Genomic DNA, 23,607 nt, shown 5'->3' with positions numbered 1-23,607 from the left:
ATGTCTAGTGACGTATAATATCTACTGTTGCTACAAGCTACAGAAATGATGTAATAACAACTCATGTAAATGTTTACCAAAACCAAATAAAACAGATTTAACAAAAAAAATCAAGGTACTAACCAGGCCCGACCTTGCTTAACTTATGAGAACAGACAAAATCATGGGCTTTCATGGTGGTATGGCCATAGGCATGAAGAGCACTGACTTTAGGGATGTTAGCTTTTTTCATACTACTTCAGAGCTGGCCATAGAAAGTGAGACAAGACATCCTCATTTACCTAAAGCAAAACGGTGGTCTCCCATCCAGGTACTAACAAGGCCTGACCCTGCTTAACTTCTGAGATCAGACAAGATCAGGTGCTTTCAGGGTGGAATGGCCCTAAGCATGAAGAGCAATTACTTTGGGGTTCTTAGCTTTTTTCATTCTTCTTCAGTGCTGGCTATAGTAAGCGAGACAAGCCACCCTTATTCACCTAAAGTAAAAAAAAAAAGCCTACAGGACCTGGTATTCCCAGGAGGTCTCCCATCAAGGTACTAACCAGGCCTGACCCTGCTTAACTTCTGAGATCAGATGAGATCAGGTGCTTACAGGGTGGTATGGCCATTGGCATGAAGAGTGTGAGAAGTTGGCCTGATATGTGATGTCCACTATTCTAGTGGGCACCCAGTATCAGTCTAAACAACCCTTATGGTGATGGTTGTAAAGTCAACCTTATAGACCAGCTATCCTAGTGGTAGCATGGACAAAGCAGTCTTAGGCTAAACTCAAGAGGCCATGTGAAGCCAGCTGTTTGATCATATGTAACTCCTTTAATACCAAATGAAAGGACCCCACACAGGTTATATATATATATATATAATATGTATGTATTTATTACTAAATTAATCCTCTGAACTCTTTATGAGATCAGAGGCACAAGCACATAACAAGATACTTAATTATCATACAATAAGGTGCACTAAATGCAGTAATGCCCTAGGGGCACTTCAAATCATATACTAAAATAGTGGTATAAGAACCACGTCACGAACAAAGGATAGGCCTAGGGCCCGGAGAATCGCTGGGGCTACGATGTACTACCAAAGGATAGGGAGCAGGAGGCCCACGGGATGAGAGTGCAGTGTCTTTACACACACGCGAGTTACCATAGTGTTAGAATGGGAACGAAAGAATTGGAAACTAGTTCTTTTAGGTCACTTCCGGATGGACTGGGAGAAAGCTACTGAAAACTAGGACACTAGGATAGTCAATACCCACAGGAGTACCGAAATACTCGCATTAGCTCACCCACAGGAAGCGGGTGCATAGGTGTCAAAGTGTGTCGGGTTTCGTCGCTGAATCCTATGGAGCCGTGAAGAAAGATGCTGCAGGCGACCAGGAGGGAAGTGTCTGGTTGGATCCAAGGGCGGATCGAGGATGAAGAGTACATGAAAGCAGAGGGGACAGAGTCTGGGTCACCAGCCAATGACCTCCATGTCACTAAAAAGGTATAATTGGGGTAGTTAGTAAAATTAGTTAGCCCAATCGTAGCTCAATTGCTGCAAGAACGCTGAGAGATATAGATGCTGTGTGTACCGCTGCTGAGTGTCCCTCCGCAACAACCGGCACAAGCCGTGGAGGACCGGGGACCAGCAGACGGTGCACGAAGGATAAAAGTTAATTGCGGTAGTATTCACTGCAATTCACGGTAAAATAGTATTTTTAAAAAGAACAAAACATAGTGCCACACAAAAACACTGCGTGCAATTGAGAACAAAGCCCCGAATTAGAAATACGTTTTTGAAGTTTTAAATCACTGCCAAACATTAATATGAAAGCAGAGTCTCTCCCACACAATTTCGCACAGATCAAAACAGTGCACGTCGACCACCTTAAACAGGGGTGCCGCTATAGCTGCGCGCGTCCGCTCTGTGGAGGGAAATATGTAGGAGGAAGGGGTGGGGCAGCTCTGTTGACGCTGCTGTGTGTACCGCTGCTGAGTGTCCGTCCGCAACAACCGGCACAAGCCGTGGCGGACCGGGGACCAGCAGACGGTGCACGAAGGATAAAAGTTAATTGCGGTAGTATTCACTGCAATTCACGGTAAAATAGTATTTTTTTTTTTTTTTTTTTTTTTTTTTTCAAAAACCTTTATTGTACCTTCCAAGTTACACAGCGGAATGCCTACAACCCCACGGGCTGGCCGCTATAACAGTTCAACAAGCAGTGTGCAGCATGTAACTTGCCGTGGAGACACAATTGGCATTGGAGGATAGAGATGGCGATGCCACAATGAAAGGTACAGCGTTATGCAGGTTAAATCAAAAAGTATACAGGTTTTTGGGTTTTTTCTTCTCACGAAGACAACAATTAAACAGACAAAACCAAAACATCGGAATCACAATGCGATCATATGGTGAGTAGTGTTGATCGTTAACAGCTGCCCCCCGGAATGTAGTCCCTTGGTACCTCCCCCCACGCCCGCTGTCCCATCTGGTGCGAGCGGCCCTAAGAATGTGTTCTCATCTGGCCCATGACCTCACACCACCCCCCCGTCATTTCCCCGTGGCAGTACGCTGTCCAGTGAGTCCCTGGCGACTAATATGCACCCCTTAATGTTGTGTCGCGGGAGTACTAGCTATCATCCTCCTCCCCTTCAGAGTCCTCCAGTTCCTCCTCTGCTAAGGGCTCACAAATATCCCCTCTGTAGGCATTCCACTTAGTCCAGATTTTGTTCCACTTCCCCGGGCAGGCCCTACTGGAGTAAACCGCCCTTTCCGTTATCATCACCCTGTCCATATTTAAGCACCACTGGTTCTTGGTCGGTACCTCAGCAGCCCCCCATCGCTGAGCAATATCTCGCTTGGCCACCATTAGACCCACCGTTGCCCAGATTTGGCCGTGTCTGGATAGATCGCTAGGTTCCCACACATTAAGTAAACACCGCCGTGGTTCGGGCAACAACGATGTCTCCAGTGTCTGTGAAATGGTGCGGAGGATCCGTGTCCAATATTCCCTGATCCGGGGGCAGTCCCATAAGGTGTAAAAAAATGTGCCCTCCTCCCCACAACCGCGAAGACAATAAGGGTGTTGTGATCTGTGTATGCGATGTAGCATAGTTCTGGTGTAGTAGACCCTGTGCAATATCTTCAGCTGTACTAGTCGCATCCGAGCCGAGATTCCCACCTCTTTAGGCGACGCTATGGCTGCATTCCACTCATGTTCGTCCATTTCACTAGTGTCTCCCTCCCATTTCACCTTCAGAGATATCAGTGGGTCTGGCAGGTTGTTAAGTAATTTGCGATATGTGAGGGACGTCGCCCGTTCGGGCATGAATTCTGTGAGCAAGCGGTCTTCCAGCGGGGAAGATTCCGGTAGGTCTGCGTGAGGGGGTAGGACAGTGAGCAGTGCATGCTTTATCTGAATGTACCTATAGAGCTCCCGTTCGTTCAGGGTGTACAGTTCTCTCAATCTTGTGAAAGGTATCACCTCCCCTCTCTCCCAAAGGTCCCCCACCGTGGAAATCCCTATAGCATCCCATTGGGAAAAGCCCCGGCTATTTCTCATATTGCCCAAAGCTCGGGAATCCCATAACGGAGTGAGTTTCGTTATTTTCCCCTTCCAGCCCAAAGCCGCCGTCGAGGCATGCCAGAGCGTCACTGTTAGTTTGGTGGGGCCCACTAATGTACGGACTCGGCGTTGGTCATACAACGGGGCCAGCACGGTATCAGTACCCAGTTGGTCCCTGTCGGCCTGAAAGGCTGGTTCCGTTTGGGGGGCGTGGAGCCATTGGTTGATGGGTTTAAGGTGCGCTGCCCAATAGTACAGTTTCAGGTTGGGCAAAGCGATGCCCCCATCGTACCATCCCCTGTGCAACTTGGGCTGAGCAATACGAGCCGGCAAATTACCCCACAAGAGATTGGAGACCAGAGCCGCCACTCTTTGAAAGAATCTGGGAGGCACTTGGTAGGGCGTGTTATCCAGAACATACAAAAATCTGGGCAAGGCCATCATTTTATATAACGCGGCCCTGCCCAAAAGCGTTAGTGGGAGCCCCGCCCAGAATTTGACATCCTGTTTGAATCTATCCAAATGGGGATACAAGTTTTTGTCCAAAAATTCAGTGGGGTCTCTAGTCACGTGAATACCCAGGTATTTAAAGGAGGAGCCTGCCACCTTCAAAGGGCAGTCCGCCGCTAACACGGGGAGTTGTCCCTTCACGACATACAGTTCCGACTTGCTCCAGTTGATCGTGTACCCGGAGACCCTCCCATGATCATCACAGAGGTGTAGCAGGGCCGGCACCCCAGTATCCGGGTCCATGAGATATACCAACATATCGTCGGCATAAAGTGACAAACGATCCTCCTGACCCTCCTTCCAACTTATTCCCTTCAGTAAGGGTGAGGTCCTAATGAGAGTGGCAAGTGGTTCCAAGGATAACGCAAACAGCAATGGCGAGAGGGGGCACCCTTGTCTCGTACCTCTCCCCAAGGAAAACGTTCTCGACATGTGCCCGTTCGCCACCACCTGAGCAACTGGTTCCGTGTACAGCAGTCTAACCCACGCTATGAAGCGGGGACCAAACCCCAACCGCGACAGTACCTCAAACAAGTAGTTCCATTCCACGAGGTCAAAAGCCATCCTGGCATCGAGAGCCAGCACCACTGCCGGGGACGGAATGGAATCTGCCCTGGCCAGTACCCCATGCAGCCGACGTAAGTTCAACGCCGTGTTCCTGTGTGGCATGAATCCGGACTGGTCCGGGTGGACAAGGGACGCAAGATGCGGTAAGAGCCTAGTCGCTAGGAGTTTGGCGAGGATTTTAGCCTCTGCGTTAAGCAGTGATATGGGACGATAGGACGAACAGTCCTCAGGTGGTTTCCCTGGCTTGGGGATGGCCACAATCGTTGCCATCCTCTGATCTGGAGGAAGTGCGCCCTTATCTAGACAGTCCTTATACATTCCTAGCAAATGCACGCTAAGAGTTTCCGGTGCCGCTTGATACCATTCTATAGGTATGCCGTTGGGACCCAGTGCCTTGCCTGATTTCAGGGCCACGATCGCCATTTGAATTTCGTCAGCGGTAATGTCCGCCTCCAACTCGTCGGACATTTCCGGCGATAAAGTTCGGATCACAATTGGCGCCAATGCTTCCCTAGCCGTCTCAGGGGCTATCACTGCTGTTGGTGTGTAGACCCCTTCAAAGTAACTTGCGAGCTGATCTACTATGTGCCGTGGGTTCGTGTACACCTGTCCCTGACCATCCTTTAATCGTGGGATTCCCTTGGAGTTCCCTTCCCTTTTGTCTAGCCAAGCTAGCATTCTCCCTGCCTTGTCCCCTACCTCATAAACCCGATCCTGAGTGTCGGTAATCTGTTTCCGTACCTGAATGCGCAAATGATCGTTGTATAGCCGCTGCTGTATGTCAAGTGCATGTAAGGAGGTTGGGGATGGGTGACGTTCGTGTGCTGTCTGCAAGGTGTGCAGTGTCAGTTCCAATTTATCCAACTCTTGTGCCTGTTCCCGTTTATGTCTCGTGATGGAGCTTATGGCTTGACCCCTCAAGACCGCCTTGTAGGCTTCCCAAAGTACCCCTGGTGAGCGCACTGAACCCACATTCTCAGTAAAGTAATGTGTTGTCGCTCTCTTAAGGGCCTTGCGGACCTGGGGAATCTTCAGGTAGGTGGCGTGTATGGGGTAAATGCGTTTACGGGACCTTTCCTGGGAGGAGAGTGTGAGAGAGATTGGCGAGTGGTCTGAAATACCTCGGGGGTGGATCTCTATTGCGTCCACAAGTCGGAGCGCATCTCCCAGGGTTAGAAAGTGATCTATTCTCGTCATACTGCCGTGAACGGCGGAGTGAAACGTGTACTGCTGTAGAGAAGGGTGAAGGAGTCTCCACACGTCTGTTAGGCCCATAGCCGTAATGAAACGCTGTAGGCGGGGGGTCCAGGTCGTGGGAGATGATGCCGGGAACCTGTCTAATTGTGTGTCCACTATGGCATTAAAGTCCCCCCCTAGGATAACCTCACCCTCGGGCAGAGATAGCAGAAAATCACCCAGCTTTGGAAGCTGCACCGAGTGTAGTGCCGGTGGGACATAGACGGATACTATATTAAGAAGCCTACCCTCCCACTGTCCCTGCAGCGCGGCAAAGCAGCCCTGATCGTCTTTCCTGGTTTGTAAAGGGATGAATTGCGAGGCCCTCCGTATCATAATGCCAGTACCCCTCGACCCAGACGTAAAACTCGAATGCACCATCATTTTGTATCCCTTCCTATCCATCGCTTTGGTAGCCCCCCCTGTCAGGTGTGTTTCCTGCAGCAGCGCTATGGTGGGTCTCTGTCGTTTAAGTGCGGTTAACACCAGACCCCGCTTCACTTTGTCCCCCAGCCCCCTCACGTTCCAAGACAATAACCTCAGGGATGAGCGCTGAGACTCCGAGGCTACGCCATCTGCCTCAGGGATCTGGCTCCCAGCCATTTGGCGGCGTGAGTTCTAAGGCATGACAAAGGGAGTGGGAGTCCTGAGCGTGTGGTATGTGTACCTGTGGTAGGACGTATGAGGGGTTCGGCCAAGGGGGCCAGTCTTCGTTCATCCCACCAATCATCTGAGAATTAAGGTGAAAGCAACGTGTTTGTGTTGACCTTACATGTGAATTCCTAACTTTAACAAAACTTCCCTTCCCCTGTTCCCCCCTCCCTGCACCCCTGCCTAACGGACTTTCAACTGCCCGCCCCCCCAACTGAGCAGAGTGCTTAAACCTCCCCTTAACCAGTGTACTTGCGTGTGGGGGGAGAGTGTCTCCCCGATCAGGCGGCATCCCCACGTGCTTCCGGGGTCCACCCGTGTCAGAGTCTGCTCGCGGCTAATGCATACATCAACCATTGTTCAGCAGGTAATGCAATTCCAGGACCATGAGAGCGAGTCATTCCATTCCGCCTTTGCCGGTACGGCCGCGGGGTGGGGAGCCTCCCGCACCCCCCCGGCCCGACGTTTGGGAACCAGTTCCATTGTCGTCTCCTTGGCTGTGGTTGGACCGTTGGTGTCTCTTCGAGCGGTCGTCCGTGCGCCAACCCTCAAGCCAGTCGCGAGCCGCCTCCGGGGAATCAAAAAACCACACTTTCTTGTCCGCCACTACTCGCAGTCGGGCCGGGAAGAGCATCGAGTAGGGCAGCTCCTTTTCCCTCAGCGTCTTTTTAATCTCAAGGAACGTTCTTCGCTTTCTGGACACCTCGGCCGTGTAGTCTGGAAAGAAGGCAATCCGTGAGTTCTGTATCTGAATAGCAGGTGCCACTCTCGCCGCTTGTAGGATGGCGTCGCGGTCTCGGAAGTTGAACAGCCTTGCAAGGATCGGCCTTGGCGGTCCTCCAGGCTTAGGCTTTCCTCCCGGGACCCTATGTGCCCTTTCCACCGAAAAGAAGTTGGAGAGACCCTTCGGTTGGAGTCTGGTGTTGATCAGGTCCTCCACATAGAGATCAAGAGCGCCCGTGTCCTCCGATTCCGGCACGCCTAGAATTCGGACGTTGTTGCGTCGTGAGCGCCCTTCTTGATCATCCAGTTTGTCCCTGAGAAATTTGTTGTCTGTTTGTAGCCTTTCTACCGCTGTTTGCAGTTCAGACACGTCTTCCACCAAGGATTTAGCGACTACCTCCACTTGCTTGACCCTTTCGTTGATTTTCTGAAGGTCCGCTCTTATCAATGTGACGTCCGTGGCCGTGGCCCCCACCGTGACCTGAACCTGTGCCAGCGCTGCCATTACATCTTCAAGCGTGACTTTTTTGGCGCTCTCCGAGTCCATCGTCTTCCCTGTGGATTTGCGCTGTTCCTGGGGAGGTGTCTGTTGTTCGTATGCGAATCTGTTCAATTTAGCTTGCGCTGCCGTGAGCTTGGGCCCTCTGTTTGACATGGCCTTTCCTCCGTGGGCGGTGTGTTCCCCCACCTATACGGCAAGTCAGGGCCAATAAAAAGATGAGTCCTGCAGCGATGGGTCCGCGACCAACACTCGGGCCCAAAGTCCCTCGTTCGGGTCTCAACAACTGTGGCCGTCCCAGGTGGCAATCGGAGGGCACGCAGTGTAGCTTGTTAGTGGAAGGCCAACCTGGGTGCAAGCAGCCGTGCTGTCCACCACGTTTGCGCCCGATGAGATGGCTGCCGGGAAGGCCAGGTGAGCCCCCTCCACTATCGTGTCAGCAATGCCAGGCCGAATGAGGGGCTACTCTTCCCACCGCCACGTGCGGTAGCAAATGCTGCTGTCTGGCGCCCTTCTCCGCTGTACCCCCGACTCCCCAAGCGCGCCCGTGGTCAGTTGTGCGCTGTGGAGCGTTGGGGGAGGGGGAGGGCTGCGCAGGACTCACCGATGGCTTCTCTGCCGGCCGCCGCTCACAGGGACGGGGGCACCCCTCTTCCCTCGTTCGCCGGTGCGGTGCCTCCGACCGCTGTGTGGATGGTGGGGGCTGCAGTATCAAGAGGGCCCGACCCTCAACATGGCGGCTGCCGTCCCCCGGGCGCCCGCCCCGTCGCTCCGGACCTACCACGCCGGGGCTGTGGGCGAGTGTACCTCCGCCGGGCTCCGCAAGATGCCTCACCAAGTCCTGGGGATTGAACTGTAGGTCCGGTCGCCGACAGGCAGAACGACCGCGGGACCGGCACTTCCGCCCCGTCCCAGCCGCCGACGGCCGACTTCCGCTCGGGCTCCAGCCGCACTCCACACCGCAGCTTTCCGGAGGACAACAGGCCCCTCCTCCCCTTCGCTCCGCGAGCCGGCTCAAGGCGATCGCCTGTCCTTTCGGTCTCTGGAACGCTCCGATGAGCGCCGCAAGGGCCCTAGACACGGTCCGCCCCTTCAGACATTAATATTAGTCGGATGAAGATAGCGGATTAATGCGGGATGCCTCCTTCCCACGGGAGCCTCTCTAAGCTGCGGCCGCCATCGTTGGCTGCTAGCCACGCCCCCGTAAAATAGTATTTTTAAAAAGAACAAAACATAGTGCCACACAAAAACACTGCGTGCAATTGAGAACAAAGCCCCGAATTAGAAATACGTTTTTGAAGTTTTAGATCACTGCCAAACATTAAAATGAAAGCAGAGTCTCTCCCACACAATTTCGCACAGATCAAAACAGCGCACGTCGACCACCTTAAACAGAGGTGCCGCTCTAGTGATGAACAGCTTGCAGCTTCTTCACATGTTCTCTAACTGTAGGCTGATTCACCATGTCAGCCGGAATGCTGACGGGCAGTGTTCTTGCATTATACCCAAAGTTAGCCAGAAAAGGGGATACCCCCATTGAGCAATGCCAGGCGCTATTATAAGCCAATTCAGCCATCTACAACAGAGACCCCCATGAGTCCTGAGCCTCTTTAGCATAGCACAGGAGATACTTCTTCAGAGTCTGATTTAACCTCTCCGTCTAGCCATCTGATTGCGGGTGGAAGCTCGTTGACAACGTGGAATCGATTTTTAATGCCTTGCACCACATTTCCAGAACCTAGCGATGAATTTGGGACCTCGGTCGGACACGATCACCTAGGGCAACCCATAGATTCATAGGACATTACTCATCAGTAACTGTGCGGTCTATCCCGCCGTAGGCAATATGGCTGAATAACCCTAATCATGGGGCAACCCTGTTATAATATCCAGGCTAATATTCTGCCAGGGTTGTTGGGGAGTAGGCATGGGCAAAAGCTTCCCTTTCTGCTTTGAGTTTTCCCCTTTGGTTCTAGCACATTCCTCACACTGAGAAACCCAAGAAGAGATATCTTTACCTAAATGTTTCCAGCAAAAATGTCGCTGTACCAACTGCGTCGTCTTGAGTGTTCCTGGATGCCCTGCCAACGGGGATTCATGGCACCAGACATAGGCTTCCTTCTGCAGTTCTGAAGTAGTTAGGTGCAACTTGTTCTTATAAAAAGGCAGCCCTTGTTTCACAGTGCGGTCGACATCTTGTTCCGCCCATTTCTCCCACACAGAGGTTGTCTTGTGTTGGCGCACCTCCTCAAGAAGATTTGCCACCCTGATGGCACAAAGCACCTTTGAGGGATCAGTGATTGCCTCTGTGACTTTGCTAGTAGTGCCTCCCATGGATTTCTGTCTGGACAGAGAGTCTGCCTTGCTCAGTATCTGGCCTAAAGGTAACATCAAAGTCATTTTCTGCAAAGAAGAGCATCCATCTCATCTGCTGTGAGAGATGCAGAGCCGTCTTCATATATTAGAGGTTCCTATGGTCGGTGTACACTGTGATGGGGTAACGAGCCCACCACAGGTACTGTCTCCATTCCTGAAGGGCCTTTTTAATAGCCAATAGTTCCTTTTCAGCGATTGTATAGTCCTTTTCTGCTGGGTACAATTTCTTGGAAAGGTATGCCACTGGATGTATCTGCCCAGTGTGTTTATCTCTCAGATAGAGTATGGCACCAATGACCTCATCAGAGGCGTTTGCTTCCACCACAAAATGATTCTCAAGTTTGGGACGTGTAAGTACTGGCGCCATAGTGAACGCTCTCTTTAGAGAAAGGAATGCTTTCTCAGCCCCGCTGGTCCAAATGAAAGGGACTCCCTTTCGTAGCAATCAAGAGATTGGGACCGCAACTTAGGAAAAATGCAGAATGAACCTGCGTTAATAGTTCGGAAAACCCAAAAAACATTGGACGTCTCTCACATTTTTGGGAGTAGGCTATTCTTCCACCGCCTGTACATTAGGTTCAGCCTTGTGTAACCCTTCTGGACAAAGCATAACCCCTAGGAATTCCACTTCATGCACTCCAAACTCACACTTGCTCAATTTACAATACCAGTGGTGCTCTCTTAACTTCTTTAGTACTAGCGTGACCTGTTCTCTATGTACTTCATTAGAAGTGGAGTAAATCAAAATGTCATCAATGTAGACTACTACGAAGTGGTCCACATATTCTTTAAGAACATCGTTTAAGAAATAATGAAACGCCGCTGGGGCATTGCAAAGCCCAAACAGCATTACAGTATACTCGAATAAGCCAGAAAGGGTCTCAAAGCGGTTTACCCTCTCAAATACGCACCAGGTGAAAGGCCTCGCTCAAATCCAGCCTAGTGTAGACCGTAGGCTCAAGCACCTGATCCAATAACACCGAGATGAGTGGCAAAGGGTATCTGTTGCTTACAGTGTTTTTGTTCAACATGCAGTAATCTATAAAGGCTCTCAGGTCACCGTTCGCTTTAGCTACGAAGAACAGTGGAGAGGCTGCAGGGGAACGGAAAGGCCTAATAAACACAATCTCCAGATAGTGATCGATGTTTTCCCTCAAGTGTTTGGTCTCTGGCTCCGACAATGCATACACTCTACAAGCAGGGATGGTTGCTCCTTCTACAAAATCTATCTGGCAATCATATTGCCTGTGTGGGGGAAGATGTTCTGCCTGAGTTTCACTAAAGACATCTGCAAACTGCTCGTACCCCGAAGGTAACACCGTCTCCTTCTCAGCTGTAGTAGCCACATAAAATAGGTAAGTTTTTGCTGCAGCCTGAGACAGAGTGTTCTGAGCAAAATGTTTCTGGCACTCCATTGATAGAAACCGTACTGTTTTAGTCCTCAAATCTATAGTGGGATTATGATGACAGAACCAAGGCATCCTCAATATCACCTCATATTGTGGGGCCTCGATAATGTTCAAGGATAGTTCCTCTACAGGCAGTCTGGTAGCATCAGTTACTGATAACAGTATGGACTCAGTTTGATCCGTAATGAGACCAGATTGCAGAGACTTGCCATCTACGGGCAATACCTCTTCCAGCATCCCATGGGGAACTCTACCTAAATCAAGGCTTGTCCCCAAACCACTATCAATGCAATTCCCCGTGGCCCAAAATCCAATGTGACCAATACATGATGGAAGTGGTGATTCCACTCAAGACTCATAGGGAGCACGATGTGGGATTCAGTGTCTTTTAATGCAGTGGTCGATAAAGATGGCATCCCCCTACCCTTGTCTGTGTCACATTCTGTTCACATCACCCCGGGTACCCCTAACTCTGAGCGTGTGACTGAAACAGCCACCTTCTTATTCCTAGACCAGGCGCCTGGTGACTTGGGTTTAGAGGGGCAGTCTCTTACATAATGCCCTCTTTTCCCGCAGTACATACACAATCTCTGCACTCTACGACCCTCCCTTTCTTCTCTTGTTAACAGGGCTCTAATAGCTCCTATTTCCATTGGCTCCGCCCCGCCTCACTGCTTAACATAGCCCTACAGGGTTTTTGTAGGACCGATAATAAACTCTTTCCACCTTTTATTACTCTCCCCCTCTTTATGACATCCGGCTATTAAGTTTTAATGTCAAATTAATCAAATCTGTACAATTGGTAGGCTGAGGGTCGATTTGTGCCAACACATCCTTCATGTCATCACGCAAACCTTGATAAAAGAGAGACATTCTCTTTTCCTCTGGCCATGCGGCTTCGACCACTAACCGGTTGAAGGACGTAAGGTAGGATATTAAATCGTTTCTCCCTTGTTTCAGATCTAACAATTCATGATCAGCACTGAACGTGGTTGCTCTTCTATTGAACACTCTCTCGAATTCGGCTCAGAAGGCAGCCCAATCTGACAACACTGGATCGTTATTCCTAACCAAAGGGACGGCCCAGGTGGCGACGTCACCCACCCAATAAGATATGGCAAAAGCTACTCTAGAATGGTTGTTTGGGAAGGATGCAGGTTTACATGAAAAGTGCAGCATTATCGGAGTCAGAAACACCTGTATTTTCAGAGGGTCTCCTGCATACCTCTCTGAATTAGCCAGTGGTATGGGAGGCGGAACCGTGACCTGTATTTGTGAGGTAGAAGCTGACACGTCAAAAGGGTTTCTGGTTAATTTGTCAACCTTTTCTCTTAATGCAGTGGTTTCTGCTTTGGAAGAGGCCAGTTCCTGTTGAACTAATACTAAGGCCTGAAGGACATCTTGCATGGACGCCATATCGGGACACCTGGATCGGGAGGAGTATGAATTCGTGGTTGCGAAAAAAAACAGCACCTGTATTCCGAGGTGGTTTCCCATTAGGTACCAACAAGGCTCAACTCTGATTAACTTCTGAGATCAGAAGAGATCAGGTGCTTTCAGGGTGGTGTGGCCCTAGGCATGACAGGCACTGACTGTGGTGGATCATAACTGTTTTTCATTCTACTTCAGTGATGGCCATAGTACACAAGAAAATCCATCCTCATTCACCTAAAGCAAAACAAACAAAAAAAAGCCTACAGCACCTAGTATTCCAAGGCGGTCTCCCATCGGGTACTAACCAAGCCTGACCCTGATTACATTCAGAGATCAGACAAGATCACATGCTTTCAGGTGGTTTAGCAGTAGGCCTGAAGAGCACTGACTTTGGGGTGCTTAGTTTTTTTCATTCTACGTCAGTGCTGGCCAAAGTACACGAGACAACTCATCCACATTCACCTAAAGCAAAATAAACAAAACAAAGGCCTACATCACCTGGTATTCCCAGGAGGTCTCCCATGCAGATACTAACCAAGCCCGACCCTGCTTAACTTCTGAGATCATATGCTTTCAGGCTAGTATGGCTGTAGACATGAAGAGCACTGACTTTGGTGCTCTTAGCTTTTTTCATTCTACTTCAATGCTGGCCATAGTACGCGAGACAAGCCACCCTCATTCACCTAAAGTCAAACAAAAAAAAAAAAAACGGAAGCACTTGGTGTCCCCAGGTGGCCTCCCATTCAGGTACTGACCAGGCATGTCTCTGCTTATTTTCTGGGATCAGACAAGATCAGGTACTATCAGGGTGTAATGGCCCTAGGCATGAAGAGCACTGACATTGGGGCTCTTAGCTTTTTCCATTCTACTTCAGTGCTGGCCATAGTATGCAAGACAAGCCACCCTCATTCACCTAAAGCTAACAAGAAAAAGCCTACTGTACCTGGTATTCCCAGGCGTTCTCCTATCCAGGTACTAACCAGTCCCGACCCTGCTTAACTTCAGAGATCAGATGCTTCCACGGTGTTCTAGCCCTCGGCATGAAGATCACTGACTTTAGGGCTCTTAGCTTTTTTCATTCTACTTTATTGCTGGCCATAGTAAGCGAGACAAGCCACCCTCATTCACCTAAAGCAAAACAACAAATGAAAGCCTACAGCACCTGTTATTCCCAGGCGGTCTTCCATCCAGATACTAACTAGGCCAGACCCTGCTTAACTTCTGCGATCATACGAGATCAGGTTATTTTAAGGTGAGACGGCTGTAGGTACGAGACGCACTGACTTTGGGGATCTTAGCTTTTTTCATTCTACTTTAGTGCTGGCCATAGTAAGCGAGACAAGCCATCCTTATTCATCTAAAGCAAAAGAAATAAGCATAGCCAATGGGTCTTGCCTTGGGACCTTATAAGTGTTTAGCCATGCAGCACACAAGCTGCGAGTTTACAAACATGAGAAGTAGATAGTGCAGCTGATTGCACATTGTACATAAAACTTTGGAAAATGCAGAGAAAAATACTGCAAATATTCTAATAATGCGACTGCTGTTTAGATTGTTGAATGTTATGTTGGCGCTTTGGCAACAGTCATATGGAGGGAAACTGAGAGGGATAAGGTGGTCGGTTGAGAGGATAGAAAGCTAGGGAGAAAGATAATGCATGAAGGAAGGGAAGAGAGAAGTGCTTAATTTGTAAGTGAATGAGTGCCGGTGCTGAAAGATTTGCTCAGAAGCAGCGTCCAGACCAGCCGAAAGTACATGAACAGAATGTCTGTATTCCCAAACTGATACCTGTTTGTTTTGTTTCCTCTGTAGTGTTGAGTCTGCAGAAGTGGGGGCGGGAAGGGATGCGGGGGATTGGTTCACGCAGAGTAAAGCTGCCATGAATGCAGTTAGCCAGGGGGGCACCTCAAGGAGGCGCATAAACATGTAAGTGACACATTTTGCTGTTATATGTTGTCTTAACATCCCCAAGCACTGACAGTTTAGGGCTTAATGTATGAACTTTAAGGGTAAAGTTGGGAGCAAACCAGCTGAAAGTACACGAATAGAGCAGCCGTATTCCCAAACTGATACCTGTTTGTTCAGTTTCCTCTGTAGTGTTGAGTCTGCAGAAGTGGGGGCGGGTGGCGGTAAAGGGGGTTGGATTGGTTCACACAGAGTAAATCTGCCATGAAAACAGTCCGCCAGGGGGGCACCTCATGCAGGCGCTGCAAAACACGAGGTGCGTGGAACGAAAAGGAGTGTGGGAAGGGAAACTGGAGGGAAGAAGAAAGGCGCGAGGCAGGAACTAAATAAGTTGAGCATGGCTGATATGGAAAAGGCATGCAAATGGGGAAAAAGCAAAGAGCGTTGCTGCAGGCCTTGTTAGTTGTCAGCTAGAATTATTATCTGGAAGTTACTCACTACTAGGCAGCAGGTGCTTTAACCAAATAAACTACTGTCTCATTGGGATTGGGGTCTCACGATCCTCCTTGAAACAGCAATTACACACTTGGCTGGTAAACCGACTCAGTTTGCGTGCTGTGTTGGGATCTATGCAGCAGGCACATGAACAGCTGAGCTACCATCTTTAAACGTAGGACTGGCAGTTACGTAATGATCGCGGGTGTAACGTGCGTGTACCTGCTGGGATCGTGCTGTGTCGGGTGCGCACCTCTGGAGGAGGCGCCCGGCCCACTGACTGCCCTGGTAAGTTACGGTTATGTTTAATCCTACCCAGCCAGGGCTCTGCTGCCTGCATCTCCAGGGATCCTTGCTGCGGTTTCCAAGGATTGGAGGCGCTATAGCGGCTATAGTCGGCGTGTGGCTCGAGGCGTGTGCATGCGGGGTGGGTGTTCTGCTCGGATTAAAAGTGTCACGCATGGCCTGGGGCCACCTGGCAGCCGTGACTCACTCTTTTGGGAAGCTTCTGGCGCAGATGGAGCAGTCCGGAGGAGCTTGTGAAGTGGGAGAACGGAGAAAAAGTAGGGAAGGTAAATAGGAAGCAAGGAGAGGGAGAAAGGAGCAAAGAGGGGGCAAAGGAGGGAGCAAGGGAGGTACATGGGGAGCAAAGAGAGGGATCCCATGAGGAGAACAGGATGCATGGAGAGGGCAAAAAGACTGGGTGGGGTAATAGTTTATAGAGTAAGACCTAAAAAGCCCGCGAGTGGTGCGTGCGTGCTTGGGAGAGCAAGAAATAAATAAATAAATTAGTGAGCGCGGTGTCCCTTGTGGGCGCCGCGCTGGAAAAGATGAAATAAAGCACCGCAGAGTGGGAGAGCGAGCCCTCTACCTCCTCCTGACAGCTGCTCCCGAGGCGGATTCACCCAACAATAATAGCCTGCGGGTTAACAAGTGGGAAGGGTGGGGGAGTGTGGCCGAGGTCACACACAGCGTTTCCCTTGCGGGAGTGAGCCTTGGGCACCATCTGTTTGGAAGTTTATTACAAACAGATGGTTTCAAAGCTCGCTCCGGCAAGGGAATCGCCAAATGTGCACGCTTTGCCATTGAAAGCAATGCAAAGCGTGCACGTTTTTGGACCAAAAAGTGAATCGATTTCTAAAGGTCTCCTCCTAAGCAGCGCATGCGCGCTGCGTAGACGAGACCTAAAAGAAAGCCTACAGCCACTGGTATTCCCAGGCGGTCTCCCATCAAGGTGCGAACCCGACCCAGCTTAACTTCTGAGATCATACGAGATCAGGTGATTTTAGGGTGTTATGGCCCTAGGCATGAAGGGCACTAATGTGGGGGTTCTAAGCTTTTTTCATTCTATTTCAGTGTTGGCCATAGTACACAAGACAAGCCATCCACATTCATGTAAAGCAAAACAAAAAATAAGGCCTACAGCACCTGTTATTCCCAGGCGGTCTCCCATGCAGACACTAACCAGGCCCAACCCGGACTTCCAGTCTCAGACACTGCGGCAGTCAAAAACGTGCGGCGCACTCACTGTTCCACAGCTACAGATATCGTCATTGGCTCCCCCTGTCCGAATCTGAACCGGGCTAAACCACGGGGCACGCTGCCGCCTAACAAGGCACACCACAAGAAGTGAAGCCTCAACTCTCTGCTCCTCCACATGGTCCTCACTTCCGGACCTGACAAGATTTTATCTCCTACTTACCTACGCCAGCTGGGACGGAAGTACAACCTGCAGAGAGATCCACCAACATTTTCATCTGCCTAAAAGCCCTGAAGAAGTCTTGGGGTACTTCCCCAGACGAAACACGTGTTGGCTGGGCAACCATTCAGAATTAAAAGAACAAATAAATACTCCTGATTGTTCTTATTGATTTGTAATATATTGTGTAACACCATATCACCAATGTGTCAGAAGCTTTTGGTAAAGAGAAATTGCTCTGCATACACTGTGGACGTGTGCACAGGCCCATTGTTGCCAACATTTTCATCTGCCTAAAAGCCCTGAAGAAGTCTTGGGGTACTTCCCCAGACGAAACACGTGTTGGCTGGGCAACCATTCAGAATTAAAAGAACAAATAAATACTCCTGATTGTTCTTATTGATTTGTAATATATTGTGTAACACCATATCACCAATGTGTCAGAAGCTTTTGGTAAAGAGAAATTGCTCTGCATACACTGTGGACGTGTGCACAGGCCCATTGTTGCTGCTTAACTTCTGAGATCAGACAAGATCAGGTACTTTCAGGGTGTACTGGCCCTAGGCATGAAGAACACTGATGTTGGGGCTTTAAACTTTTTTCATTCTACTTCAGTGCTCGCCATAGTAATCGGGACAAGCCACCCTCATTCTCCTAAAGCAAAACAAACAAAGAAGCCTACAGGACCTGGTATTCCCAGGCTGTCTCCCATCCAGGTACTAACCAGGCCAGACCCTGCTTACCCTCTGAGATCAGATGAGATCAGGTGCTTGCAGGGTGGTATTGCCGTAGGCATGAATAGCACTCACTTTGGGAATCTTAGATTTTTTAATTCTATTTCAGTGCTGGCCATATTTTGCAAGACAAGCTTCCCTCATGCACCTAAAGCAAAACAAACAAAAAAATAGAGCAACTGTCATTCCCAGGTGGTCTTCCATCTAGGTACTAACCAGGCCCATACCTGATTAACTTCTAGGATCAGATGAGATCAGGTTATTTTAGAGTGGTATGGCCGTAGGCATGAATAGCACTGACTTTGGGGCTCTTAGCTTTTTTCGTTGTACTTCAATGCTGGCCATAGTACGCGAGAAAAGCCACCTTAATTCACCTAAACCAAAACAAACAATAAAGCCTACAACTCCTGATATTCCCAGGTGGTCTCCCATCCTGCTGTTAACCAGGCCCGACCCTGCTTAACTTCTGAGATCAGAAAAGATCAGGTGCTTTCATGGTGTTCTGGCCATAGGCATGAAGAGCACTGATGTTGGGGCTCTATTTTTTTTTCTTTCTACTTCAGTGCTGGCCATAGTAAGCCGGACAAGCTATCCCCATTCACCTAAAGCAAAATAAACAAAAAAAGCCAACAGGACCTGGTATTCCCAGGTGGTCTACCATCCAGGTACGAACGAGCCCGACCCTGCATAACCTCTGAGATCAGACGAGATCAGGTGCTTTCAGGGTGGTGTGGCCGTAGGTATGCAGAGCACTGACTTTGGGGATCACAGCTTTTTTCATTTTACTTCAATGCTGGCCATAGTACACGAGACAAGCTATCCTCATTCACCTAAAGCAAAACAAACAAATAAAACCCTACAGCACCTGTCTTCCATCCAGGTATTAACTAGGCCCGACCTTGCCTAACTTCTGAGATCAGAGGAGATCAGGTTATTTTAGGGTGGTATGGCCGTAGGCCTGAAGACCAGTGACTTTGGGGCTCTTAGATTTTTAATTATACTTCAATGCTGGCCATAGTAAGCGAGACAAGCCACCCTAATTTACCTAAAGCAAAACAAAAAACAAAAAGCCTACAGGACCTGGTATTCCAAGGGGGTCTCCCATTCAGGTACTAACCAGGCCCCCGACCCTTCTTAATTTCTGGGATTAGACAAGATCAGGTGCTTTCAGGATGTTCTATTCCTGGGCATTAAGAGCACTTACGTTGGGGCTCCAAGCTTTTTTCAATCCACTTCAGTGCTGGCCATAGTAAGCGAGACAAGCCACCTTCATTCACCTAAAGCAAAACAAATAAAAAAAGCCTCCAGGACCGGGTATTCACAGGTGGTTTCCCATCCAGGTACTAACCAGGCCGGACCCTGCTTAACCTCTGAGATCAGATGCTTTCAGGGTGGTATGGCCTTAGGCATAAAGTGCACTAACTTTCAGGATCTTAGCTTTTTTTTTATCCTACTTCACTGTTGGCCACAGTATCCAAGACAAGCCACCGTCATTCACCTAAAGCAAAATAAACAAAAAACAGCCTACACCACCTGGTCTGGTATTCCCAGGCGGTCTCCCATCCAGGTACTAAGCAGGCACGACCCTTCTTAACATCCGAGATCAGACAAGATCAGGTGCTTTCATGGTGTTCTGGCCCTCGGCATGAAGAGCACTAACATTGGGGCTCTAAGCTTTTTTCATTCTACTTCAGTGTTGGCCATAGTACACGAGACAGGCCTTTCTCATTCACGTAAAGCAGAACAACAAAAAAAAGCCTACAGCACCTGGTATTCCCAGGCAGTCTGCCATCCAGGTACTAACCAGGCCCGACCCCTCTTAACTTCTGAGATCAGATGAGATTAGGTGCTTTAAGGGTGTTATGGCCGTAGGCATGAGGAGCACTGACTTTGGGGATCATAGCTTTCTATATTCTACTTAATTGCTGGCCACAGTAAGCCAGACATGCCACCCTCTTTCACCTAAAGCTAAACAACAACAAAAAGCCTACATCCCCTGATATTCCCAGGTGTACCACTATCCAGGTACTAACCAGGCCCGACCCTGCTTAACTTCTGAGATCAAACGAGATCTAGTGATTTAATGGTGGTGTTGCTGTAGGCATAATGAGCACTGACTTTGGGGATCTTAGCTTTTTTCATTCTACTTCAGTGCTGGCCATATTACGCGAGACAAGCCACCCTCATTCACCTAAAGCAAAACAAAAAAAAAAGTCTACAGCACCTTTTATTCCCAGGCAGTCTCGCATACAGGCCTGACCCTGCTTAACTTCTGAGATCAGACGAGATGAGGCTCTTTTAGGGTGGTATGACCATAGGCATGAAGACCACTGACTTTGGGGCTCTTAGCTTTTTTTATTCTACTTCAATGCTGGCCATAGTACGCGAGACAAGCCACCCTCTTTCACCTAAAGGAAACAAAGCCCACAGCACCTGGTATTCGCAGGCGGTCTCCCATAAAGGTACCTAACAGGCCCGACCCTGCGTAACTTCTGAGATCAGACAAGATCAGGTGCTTCAGGGTGTTCAGGCCCTAGTTATAAAGAGCACTGACGTTGGGGCTCTAAGTGTTTTTTATTCTACTTCAGTGCTGGCCATAGTAAGTGAGACAAGCCACCCTCATTCACCTAAAGCAAAGAAAAAAAGCTAACATGACCTGCTACCCAGGCAGTCTCCCATCCATGTACTAACCAGGCCCGACCTGCTTAACTTCTGAGATCAGACAAGATCAGGTGCTTTCAGGGTGTTCTGGCCCTAGGCATGAAGAGGACTGATGTTGGGGCTCTAAGCTTTGTTCATTCTACTTCAGTGCTGGCCATTGTAAGTGAGACAAGCCACCATCATTCAACTAAAGCAAAACAAAAAGAAAGTCAAAGGACCTGGCATTCCCAGGTCTCCCATCCAGGTACTAACGAGGACCGACCGTGGTTAACCTCTTCCATAAGACAAGATCTGCTGTTTTCAGGGTGGTGTGGCTGTAGGTGTCAGGGACTGTCCGGGACTATGTGGGGAACACAGTCAGGGACTTGGACAAGAACTGGGAACTGGGTAGAAGACGTACATAGAAAGGAGGAGTACAGTGCTGCCCAGGATCATAAAGGAATTCAGAGGAGAAAAAGGGATCCAAAGAGGAAGCCTGTACAAGTGAACACCCGGGACAGACGTGCAAGACATATATATATAATACAACATTAACAATAAAGGGTGTGTGGGGTAAAGCACTCAGGAGCTCCACATGGTAAGACTGAAGCTCAGTAAGTTTCTTACCCGCAATTGCTGTTACAGATACTGACTGCAAATACCCACATGTAGGATATGCATGCAAAGGCAGGGTCTGTGGAACTTATACCTATAGTGATGTTATAAATGTAACTCAAAGACAAAACTCACAGTGAACAAGAAACACCACCTAGGTAGTCAGCTGAGCCCACGGATCCTGGCGATCAAACAGGAACGCGCAAGGCAGTAACAGCAAAGGGGTAGAACTAAACACAAGCACAATAGACAAGGAGCTAGCAAGGAGGAGTGCTTAACAGGAAAGGAAGGAAATGACAGGGCACACTTGGCAGAAAGCAGGTAACAAACATACAAGGTAACAGAAGTAAGACAGCAGAATAGAAAGGCAGCAAACTAGAACTGGAGCCAAGGAAATGGGAAGCAAGGCAGGGACTGGAAACGGATATACAGAAGGGGAGGCTACAAGGGTATACTAGAATAGTGCAGGTTAAGGAATCAAGAAAACTAAGTAGCAGAGAAGGCAGTGCTGGGGCAGGAACAAGAAGTGAGCTAAGGCTCAGGAGTCAAGGCAGCACTGCAGACGGTGCTGGTTCAGGAACAGGGAACTACCAAAGCTTCAGGAGTCAAGGTAGCACTGCAGGCAGTGCTAGTTCAGGAACACGGAAATTACTAGAGCTTAGGAGTCAAGGTAGCACTGCAGGCAATACTAGTTCAAGGAAACAGGACATAGCTACAGCTCAGGAAACAAGGAGTCAAGAGAGCACTGCAAGCAGTGCAAATCAGGAACAAGACATAGCTAAGCCCAGGAACAAAGAATAACTATAGCTCAGGAACTCAAGAAACAATGTAGCACGGCAGGCAGTGCTAATTCAGGTACAGGGAATAGCTATAGCTCAGGAACTCAGGAAACAAGGTAGCACTGCAAGCAGTGCTAATTCAGGAGAAGGGCAACTGCTGCAGTTCGGGAACAAGGAATACTAAGGCTATGGGGTCAGGGTACCACTGCAGGCAGTGCTAATTCAGGAACAGGGAAAACAGCAGCAGGTCAGGAACAAAGCATAATTAAAGGTCAGGAAACACTGGAAACAAGAATAGCAAAAGCTCAGGGAACTCTGGAAACAAGGATTGGTCTGACCGGTAAACAGTTACAATGACCAACCTTTGCCTGTAGGGAGCTGGGGCTTAAAAGAGCTCACAGTAATCACATGCAGCTGGTGTGAGCAGGCTAGCAGCAGCCACCCGCAGGTGAGCTGAATTCCTCCACCCATCCTTGGCCTGCAGGGGTGGAGACAAAGCAGTGAGCAGGGAATTCTGGGTAATGGAGTTTCAGGCATAAGTAGGCTGGCTTTAAGTCTAAGCAGGCTGGCTTTCACAAAACCCGGCATGGATTGGGAATGGATGTCATTTCCCAAATAGTGTCCAAATGGCTGGAAGTCAAGATATGCATGCAGGGGAGTGTCAGGATGCATATTAGAACACTGGAGAGTCCCACATTTCAGCCCCCTGGTGGTGGACACGAGAACACAGGGAGCGAATCGTGACAGTAGGCATGAAGAGCACTGACATTGGAATCATAGCTTTTTTCATTCTACTTCAGTGCTGGCCATTGTACACAAGATAAGCCATCCTCATTCACCTAATGTAAAACAAACAACCCTTCTTAACTTCTGAGATCAGATGAGATCAGGTGCTTTCAGGGTGGTATGGCCAGAGACATGAAGAGCACTGACTTTTGGGATCTTAGCTTTTTTATTCTACTTAAGTGCTGGCCATAGTAAGCAAGACAAGCCATTTCATTCACCTAAAGCAAAACAAAAAGCCTACAGATCAGACAAGATCAGATGCTTTCAGGGTGGTTTAGCCGTAGGCATGAAGAGCACTGACTTTGGGCCCCATAGCTTTTTCATCCTACTTCAGTGTTGGCCATAGTAAGAGAAACACGCCACTCTCATTGACCTAAAGCAAAACAAAATGCCTACAGTATCTTGTATTCCTAGGCAGTCTCCCATCCAGGTACTAATCGACATTGGCAGGGGGGCTTTGAAGTCTTCAGTTTAACAATATCCTGCTGCTAACAATCACAGTGATCAATGGGTGGGGGGCAGGCCCAAGGAGGTATGGCCTATTGTAGGTGCGTCAGTGTGAGGCCCCCAAGGAAGAGGAGTAGAGCAACGCATCCTGCACAACGGTCACCCAGATCAAATATCGACCCGTCTCACTTCAGTAGCTCCAACTGTATGTCTCCTCAGATAGGGTGAGCCCAGGACCTTCAGCACGCACCTACAGGAGCAGCATCCAGCAATCAAGTTACCTGAGGGAGGGAGGGTGGCCCATCCTCCTCTGTACCAAGTATGCTAATCTCCGTTTTCAACATTAAGCGGCCCGCTTGCACTCCCAATCCTCCAGGCAAGTGTAGCACAAGCAGGCCCTGGGGTTCTGAGGCGACGTCATTCAGGAGTCCAGAATGCCCATTCACTGCAACACCAGGCACCCAAAGGGCGACACGCCCTGGCTACACCAGTGCCTGCAGTACTCCAAGTGCTCGCAGCACCGGCACAGGAAATCTGCCAGCAACCATG

General features: G+C 49.3%; 2 non-coding genes and 5 pseudogenes across 2 annotated transcripts; all 7 read right to left on the bottom strand.

Annotated features, from left to right (window-relative positions):
- Nucleotides 1–493: 493 nt before the first annotated feature.
- On the bottom strand, nt 494–612 carry LOC144825626 (5S ribosomal RNA). Its single transcript, XR_013609458.1, has one exon. It is a non-coding gene; the product is annotated as a 5S ribosomal RNA (ribosomal RNA).
- Nucleotides 613–13,444: 12,832 nt separating this feature from the next.
- On the bottom strand, nt 13,445–13,553 carry LOC144825552 (5S ribosomal RNA; annotated as a pseudogene).
- Nucleotides 13,554–17,732: 4,179 nt separating this feature from the next.
- Nucleotides 17,733–17,851, bottom strand: LOC144825625 (5S ribosomal RNA; annotated as a pseudogene).
- A 335-nt stretch (nt 17,852–18,186) lies between these two features.
- Nucleotides 18,187–18,305, bottom strand: LOC144825466 (5S ribosomal RNA; annotated as a pseudogene).
- Nucleotides 18,306–18,415: 110 nt separating this feature from the next.
- On the bottom strand, nt 18,416–18,533 carry LOC144825862 (5S ribosomal RNA; annotated as a pseudogene).
- A 1,013-nt stretch (nt 18,534–19,546) lies between these two features.
- On the bottom strand, nt 19,547–19,665 carry LOC144825856 (5S ribosomal RNA). Its single transcript, XR_013609626.1, has one exon. It is a non-coding gene; the product is annotated as a 5S ribosomal RNA (ribosomal RNA).
- A 110-nt stretch (nt 19,666–19,775) lies between these two features.
- Nucleotides 19,776–19,894, bottom strand: LOC144825517 (5S ribosomal RNA; annotated as a pseudogene).
- Nucleotides 19,895–23,607: the final 3,713 nt, after the last annotated feature.

The sequence above is a fragment of the Lissotriton helveticus genome, chromosome 3_1, assembly GCF_964261635.1.
Source record: "Lissotriton helveticus chromosome 3_1, aLisHel1.1, whole genome shotgun sequence".
NCBI classification, from domain to species: Eukaryota; Metazoa; Chordata; class Amphibia; order Caudata; family Salamandridae; genus Lissotriton; species Lissotriton helveticus.
This window is presented reverse-complemented; position numbering and strand designations above follow the sequence as displayed.